Below are 7,325 nucleotides of genomic sequence, written 5' to 3'. Positions count from 1 at the left end.
TGGTTAACATGGGTTAATGACCAGCACGAGAATAATAAGGGCTGAAATCATACACCGTGTTCATATTATCCATTGTTTGAGCTAAGCACCAGGAAAACTCCAAGCATAGCTTGTAAGGAGGCCCATATGAGTCCATATTGGGTATCAAATCACATTGTGACAATAATGACAGAAGAATTCTTGAAGACCTGTAGATGTAGTATCTAAATTGCTACACAGTGCGCTGCCATCTTGAGTTACGTGATCCCGTAAACAGCCGATTTGGTTTGTTACCTTTTCCGCACAAAACTTCGCTATAAAACAGGGTCGCCACCCTGACAGGTTTAGTCCAAACCGTAAAGTATAGCAAACAGCTATAAATGACATAAGTAAATAACCGTGAAAGGTACAAACGTTTCATGTATTATATGAAAACTAAAATAAAATGCCGAGGCTTTCGCCAACGCTAAATATATATCAGTAATGGCTACAACGTATCGCGATTGGCTGTTCAGAGCCACATGAGATAAAACTCAAAGGTGATTGGCTGAGGCAATAATTTATGCAGGATGCTGACATGGTTAAATACCACTAAATTAATGTTTGAACAATTTCATAAATAATTTTATGTTTGCATAAAATTTCATATATGTGTCTTTTTATTGCTGTAAAACATAACCGATGCTCATACCTACTGGCTAAGTAAACTAATATTGCAAAACGGATTTAATTGGGCCCATGGCAAGAAGGAGGGAGATCGGCAATTGTTCCCCCGAAAACTGCTTTTCGTTATAACCTAATAGTTTTTGCTTTTCGTCATTACAAAATAAAAACATTTAATATTTCTATATAGTAAGTGCCTCATTTGTAGATATGGATATATCCTGGGGATAGAATATGCATTCCGATACCTCCGTTTTAAGGCAAACATGGTGAATATATATATATAAACATTTTTTTTTGACCAGAAACGTAATTTGCTTCTCGCTGTACATAACAAACAATATTTTGTACATTATCAGCATTTGCCCACGATTTTTGAAAAAAAAACAACTAAAAATTGCTCAACATATCTCTCGATCAGTAACCGAGTATAGTGTACATTTTTCCGCTTAGCCTCCGCTAGGTTTTATAAAAATTGATATGAAAATAACAAACTTACAGCGATAATCATTTCCGAATCGAGCGGTAATTTGCTTCACGTTAAAACAAAATGTGACGTCACAGACCACGTGGTATGTCCACATATTGTGGGTCACCGTTACATTCGGAGCTCCTCGGCCATTTTATCGAAAACAACCTCGGATGTATGCAGGTACATAAGGTGAAGTAGTTCGTAAAATTTTGAATTATATCATTAATTAAATGTAGTGTTTTAGAGTTGTATTTATTGATCTAAGTTTAAGTTGATTGCCATTGAATTGAATTATTGCAAACATAATAAAGAATTCCATGAGTTAAGTCACAAAGTTTAACTGCTAAATAAAATTACTACGCGATCTACTTGCAGCGGACTTAAACGTACCACTTTTTGAGTATGTAAACCGTCCAAATACATCCGAGGTTGTTTTTTTAAAAAAAAATGACCGAGGAGTTCCGAATGCTTAATTAAATACCCTAACATCACGTGATCAAAATGGAATGGTCCATTTTAAGAAATCCTATCAGCCTTGGAATAATTTTTTAACTTTTTGGTAATTGTGAAGGAGGACCATAGGGGTATGGCATTACAGTTCATTATATAAAACTTATGTAACAGAGTACGTACGTAGGGGTGTCTAGTTTATCAAACTTACGAAAAAGTAGAAAACTATTAAGAATACAACTTATTCGTATTAATTAATAATTTACTAGCTAAATTTAGACTAAAATACTAAAACCATAACATTAGTATTAAATACACGAAATCATCATAAAGAAGTCATACAGTACTGTAGCGATAAAGCGAAAAACAAATACTCCATAAAATTCACTATTTAAACAGAAATTATTATTTTCCGGGCTCCGGATTACATTATTCCATGAACATTACACTTTCAAAAGGAGAACAAAATGAAATATATATTTTCGAATAAATTATATTAACCACAATCCGTTGGCTTAAGCAATAAGTTATTTCAATACCTTGGGCCCGGGAATTCTATTAATACGGCAAGAGACCTGGAAATAGTATCTGATTGTCTTCTGTAACGGAGCAGACAACAGTTCGACGGTTATTTTTGTTTTTGTCAAGGCCGATAATTGTGTGTAGAGTTGAACTTTGACGTCAACAGTAATTTGGTAAAAGCAATTTCACTGAGCAGTTGTCTTTCTCCGATGTCATTAATTAAGTATTTACCTGTAAAGAATAGCGGAATTGTGTTGGTTACTTTATTTTTGCAGTTTTGCAATGTATTTTCGCGACCCAATTTAGCAGGCAATTGTATATACCTGTAGAATCTTGTAGGGTTCGGTTTTAAGGCCACTCAAGTCATTTTTAACCCTCTTTTTCTATAGTTAAGGTGCGACAGAAATTTATTTTGCAGTATTATAGATATTACAAGTAGAGTGAATTGGTACATGGTAGTCCACCTAAATGGCCGTAAACGAGTCTTTTGACAATTTTACTATGGCAGACTCGCGAAGTCCACCATCCCAGCAAAAAGTAGCAAGCTGTCCTTGCACAGAGAATCCTCACGGCCACAACTTTTAAATTATCTCCGTTATAAATTCAAATTTATATGAAAATATCATTGCCTACTATTAAACACATATTTATTTATGTCATGATGCCAAAAAAACATGTTCAGATACCATAAGGCACTTTTATCCATTAATCTGTATATCTTGGACAAATCTGACAGGTTGTGTAAATGTATGAGGATTTGAAATATTTTTGTTGTTAAAGGTCATATCAAATGGTGTGTATAACTAAATCAACGATGGAACAGAGCTCGATTACTTAATCATGCCATAAATCATGTAGTGCATATAGTGTAAACCTAATTATGGCAAAGGATAGATCCGGGCGTGTTAACTAATGCAGTCTTGTAGTAAACATAGTAGACTTAGGACTCGTGAGGTAACAAAGACATGATAAATGCGAAGAAAATATGCGTTTACAAAGGCAAATCGTTAGTACAGTAGTACACATGGTGTAGAAATAAATCAAATTCAATGATAGAAACGGCAAAGCTAACCAGTTAATAATGTAGTACACAAGGTGTGCAAACTAAAATATGCCATTTTTGCATGCATGCTAAGTAATGGGACATGGCGTGTATACTAAGCCAAGCCGTAAATAATACACATGGTGTGATAACTAAACCATGGTAAGCAATTGGACAAGGCGTGTAAACTAAGCCAAGCCGTAAATAATACACATGGTGTGATAACTAAACCATGGTACGTAAGCAATTGGACAAGGGGTGTAAACTAAGCCAAGCCGTAAATAATACACATGGTGTGATAACTAAACCATGGTAAGCAATTGGACAAGGCGTGTAAACTAAGCCAAGCCGTAAATAATACACATGGTGTGATAACTAAACCATGGTAAGCAATGTGACAAGGCGTGTAAACTAAGCCAAGCCGTAAATAATACACATGGTGTGATAACTAAACCATGGTAAGTAATAAGACATGGCGTGTAAACTAAGCCAAGCCGTTAATAACACACATGGTGTGATAACTAAACCATGGTGAGCAATGGGACAAGGCGTGTAAACTAAGCCAAGCCGTAAATAATACACATGGTGTGATAACTAAACCATGGTAAGTAATAAGACATGGCGTGTAAACTAAGCCAAGCCGTAAATAACACACATGGTGTGATAAAACGGGTTTAATTGGGCCCATGGCAAGAAGGAGGGAGATCGGCAATTGTTCCCCCGAAAACTGCTTTTCGTTATAACCTAATAGTTTTTGCTTTTCGTCATAACAAAATAAAAACATTTAATATTTCTATATAGTAAGTGCCTCATTTGTAGATATGGATATATCCTGGGGATAGAATATGCATTCCGATACCTCCGTTTTAAGGCAAACATGGTGAATATATATATATAAACATTTTTTTTTTGACCAGAAACGTAATTTGCTTCTCGCTGTACATAACAAACAATATTTTGTACATTATCAGCATTTGCCCACGATTTTTGAAAAAAAAACAACTAAAAATTGCTCAACATATCTCTCGATCAGTAACCGAGTATAGTGTACATTTTTCCGCTTAGCCTCCGCTAGGTTTTATAAAAATTGATATGAAAATAACAAACTTACAGCGATAATCATTTCCGAATCGAGCGGTAATTTGCTTCACGTTAAAACAAAATGTGACGTCACAGACCACGTGGTATGTCCACATATTGTGGGTCACCGTTACATTCGGAGCTCCTCGGCCATTTTATCGAAAACAACCTCGGATGTATGCAGGTACATAAGGTGAAGTAGTTCGTAAAATTTTGAATTATATCATTAATTAAATGTAGTGTTTTAGAATTGTATTTATTGATCTAAGTTTAAGTTGATTGCCATTGAATTGAATTATTGCAAACATAATAAAGAATTCCATGAGTTAAGTCACAAAGTTTAACTGCTAAATAAAATTACTACGCGATCTACTTGCAGCGGACTTAAACGTACCACTTTTTGAGTATGTAAACCGTCCAAATACATCCGAGGTTGTTTTTTAAAAAAAAATGGCCGAGGAGTTCCGAATGCTTAATTAAATACCCTAACATCACGTGATCAAAATGGAATGGTCCATTTTAAGAAATCCTATCAGCCTTTGAATAATTTTTTAACTTTTTGGTAATTGTGAAGGAGGACCATAGGGGTATGGCATTACAGTTCATTATATAAAACTTATGTAACAGAGTACGTACGTAGGGGTGTCTAGTTTATCAAACTTACGAAAAAGTAGAAAACTATTAAGAATACAACTTATTCGTATTAATTAATAATTTACTAGCTAAATTTAGACTAAAATACTAAAACCATAACATTAGTATTAAATACACGAAATCATCATAAAGAAGTCATACAGTACTGTAGCGATAAAGCGAAAAACAAATACTCCATAAAATTCACTATTTAAACAGAAATTATTATTTTCCGGGCTCCGGATTACATTATTCCATGAACATTACACTTTCAAAAGGAGAACAAAATGAAATATATATTTTCGAATAAATTATATTAACCACAATCCGTTGGCTTAAGCAATAAGTTATTTCAATACCTTGGGCCCGGGAATTCTATTAATACGGCAAGAGACCTGGAAATAGTATCTGATTGTCTTCTGTAACGGAGCAGACAACAGTTCGACGGTCATTTTTGTTTTTGTCAAGGCCGATAATTGTGTGTAGAGTTGAACTTTGACGTCAACAGTAATTTGGTAAAAGCAATTTCACTGAGCAGTTGTCTTTCTCCGATGTCATTAATTAAGTATTTACATGTAAAGAATAGCGGAATTGTGTTGGTTACTTTATTTTTGCAGTTTTGCAATGTATTTTCGCGACCCAATTTAGCAGGCAATTGTATATACCTGTAGAATCTTGTAGGGTTCGGTTTTAAGGCCACTCAAGTCATTTTTAACCCTCTTTTTCTATAGTTAAGGTGCGACAGAAATTTATTTTGCAGTATTATAGATATTACAAGTAGAGTGAATTGGTACATGGTAGTCCACCTAAATGGCCGTAAACGAGTCTTTTGACAATTTTACTATGGCAGACTCGCGAAGTCCACCATCCCAGCAAAAAGTAGCAAGCTGTCCTTGCACAGAGAATCCTCACGGCCACAACTTTTAAATTATCTCCGTTATAAATTCAAATTTATATGAAAATATCATTGCCTACTATTAAACACATATTTATTTATGTCATGATGCCAAAAAAACATGTTCAGATACCATAAGGCACTTTTATCCATTAATCTGTAAATCTTGGACAAATCTGACAGGTTGTGTAAATGTATGAGGATTTGAAATATTTTTGTTGTTAATACGTTCGGTTAAATAACACTATTTTAAATGCAACCATTTCACTGCGCTGAACGCTAACGTGTTTGTTGGGTCGAGTTGGGAGAACATAGCTTATTCGCCTATGCATTACATTTTTGATGAAATATGTATTTGAATGTATCAATAAAGGTGTATAAAGGGATTTAATGAGTGAGTACATTTATAATTAACCTTCCACCGTGATGCTGCGCATTTAGGGCTCCAACATTGTTTTCTACATACTACGTAAGTCAATACATATTTACAAATTATTTAAAAATAACTTTTCTTTAATTTAAAGTTTTTTTTGTAACGATATATGGAAAAATCTGGCGGTGACTTACCGGGAGTCTAGACAGTGATTTTGTGTGTCTATTTGTTTACTACTACAAGCTAGTGAAATATTTCATAAAGTAATTAACACATACGCAGATTGTTTATAAATTTATGTATGCCTTATACAAGATAATATGTATAACTATGCACATAAAACAATAACAGCACAGTCATTCCTTGAATGATACATAGAGACAGTACAAAACATAAAACTGTACAGATATAATGACTTGACTATAAGAGAGGATTGTGCATTTCCGTCATTGTATTGTTATTTATATCAAATATATAGTCACATGCCAACAAGCAGAATCTTTTTTGGAATTTGGAATCCAGTAACAGGTCCCTCCACTGGTTTCGTATCAATGCCACCGGTGTGACAAATATTATCGAAACATCGACCCTTGCAATATCTGGAAAATATCACTATTCTAGTACAATTACAAAGTATTTTAGTTTTTAATACTCTTTTTCGGTCTATATTCTACTATTACTTTAAAATGACTCAAAATGCAAATGTATTTACAATTTCATTAAGAATGTGCGTCTATTATCAAATTAATTCAAAGGAACTATTAAAATTTTATTAACTACCTTTCACATTTAACTGTTTGTCAGTCGATATGCAACTCTTAATACCCCAACTGTGCAGCTGTTGTTGTTGATCTTTCATCAAGCTGATGAGGGGAGACACAACAACAGAAACATGAGGCAATTCAAAACTCTCCTACAAAAAACAATGCTCATCAACATCACCATTAGCAGCAGAGCAGCAGAAGCAGCAGCATATGTTACTACTTTACTATGTCTAGTATTATACAATATATTCAAACTTAATATAAGAAATAGATAACACGTTATGTGAAACATATCAGATTATTAAATATGATTATGTGCAAATACGCAGTAAAAACTAATGACTTCAAAGAGAATACGCATGTTCTCTTTAAGATGGTGAGTAGTTTTATGTCAATTTGTTATTAATTAATTTATTAATAATAATAATAATAATAATAATGTACATATATAT

At 33.8% G+C, this 7,325-nt stretch overlaps 1 protein-coding gene across 4 annotated transcripts in view; it reads left to right on the top strand.

Moving 5' to 3' along the window:
• The first annotated feature begins 5,280 nt into the window (after window positions 1–5,280).
• The window catches only part of LOC128242849 (probable leucine--tRNA ligase, mitochondrial), a 66,308-nt gene continuing 64,263 nt past the window's right edge, over window positions 5,281–7,325 (top strand). Inside the window, exons 1-2 of one of the 4 annotated variants that reach the window (XM_052960222.1) lie at window positions 5,311–5,356; window positions 6,110–6,205. The gene's annotated coding sequence lies outside the window, so the exon portion shown is untranslated. Of the gene's footprint in view, window positions 5,357–5,432; window positions 5,437–6,109; window positions 6,206–7,325 lie in introns of those variants that run through there. The other 3 variants (XM_052960220.1, XM_052960224.1, XM_052960223.1) reach the window with 3 other exon arrangements.

Source organism: Mya arenaria, chromosome 8 (assembly GCF_026914265.1).
Source record: "Mya arenaria isolate MELC-2E11 chromosome 8, ASM2691426v1".
Lineage (NCBI taxonomy): Eukaryota > Metazoa > Mollusca > Bivalvia > Myida > Myidae > Mya > Mya arenaria.
This window is presented reverse-complemented; position numbering and strand designations above follow the sequence as displayed.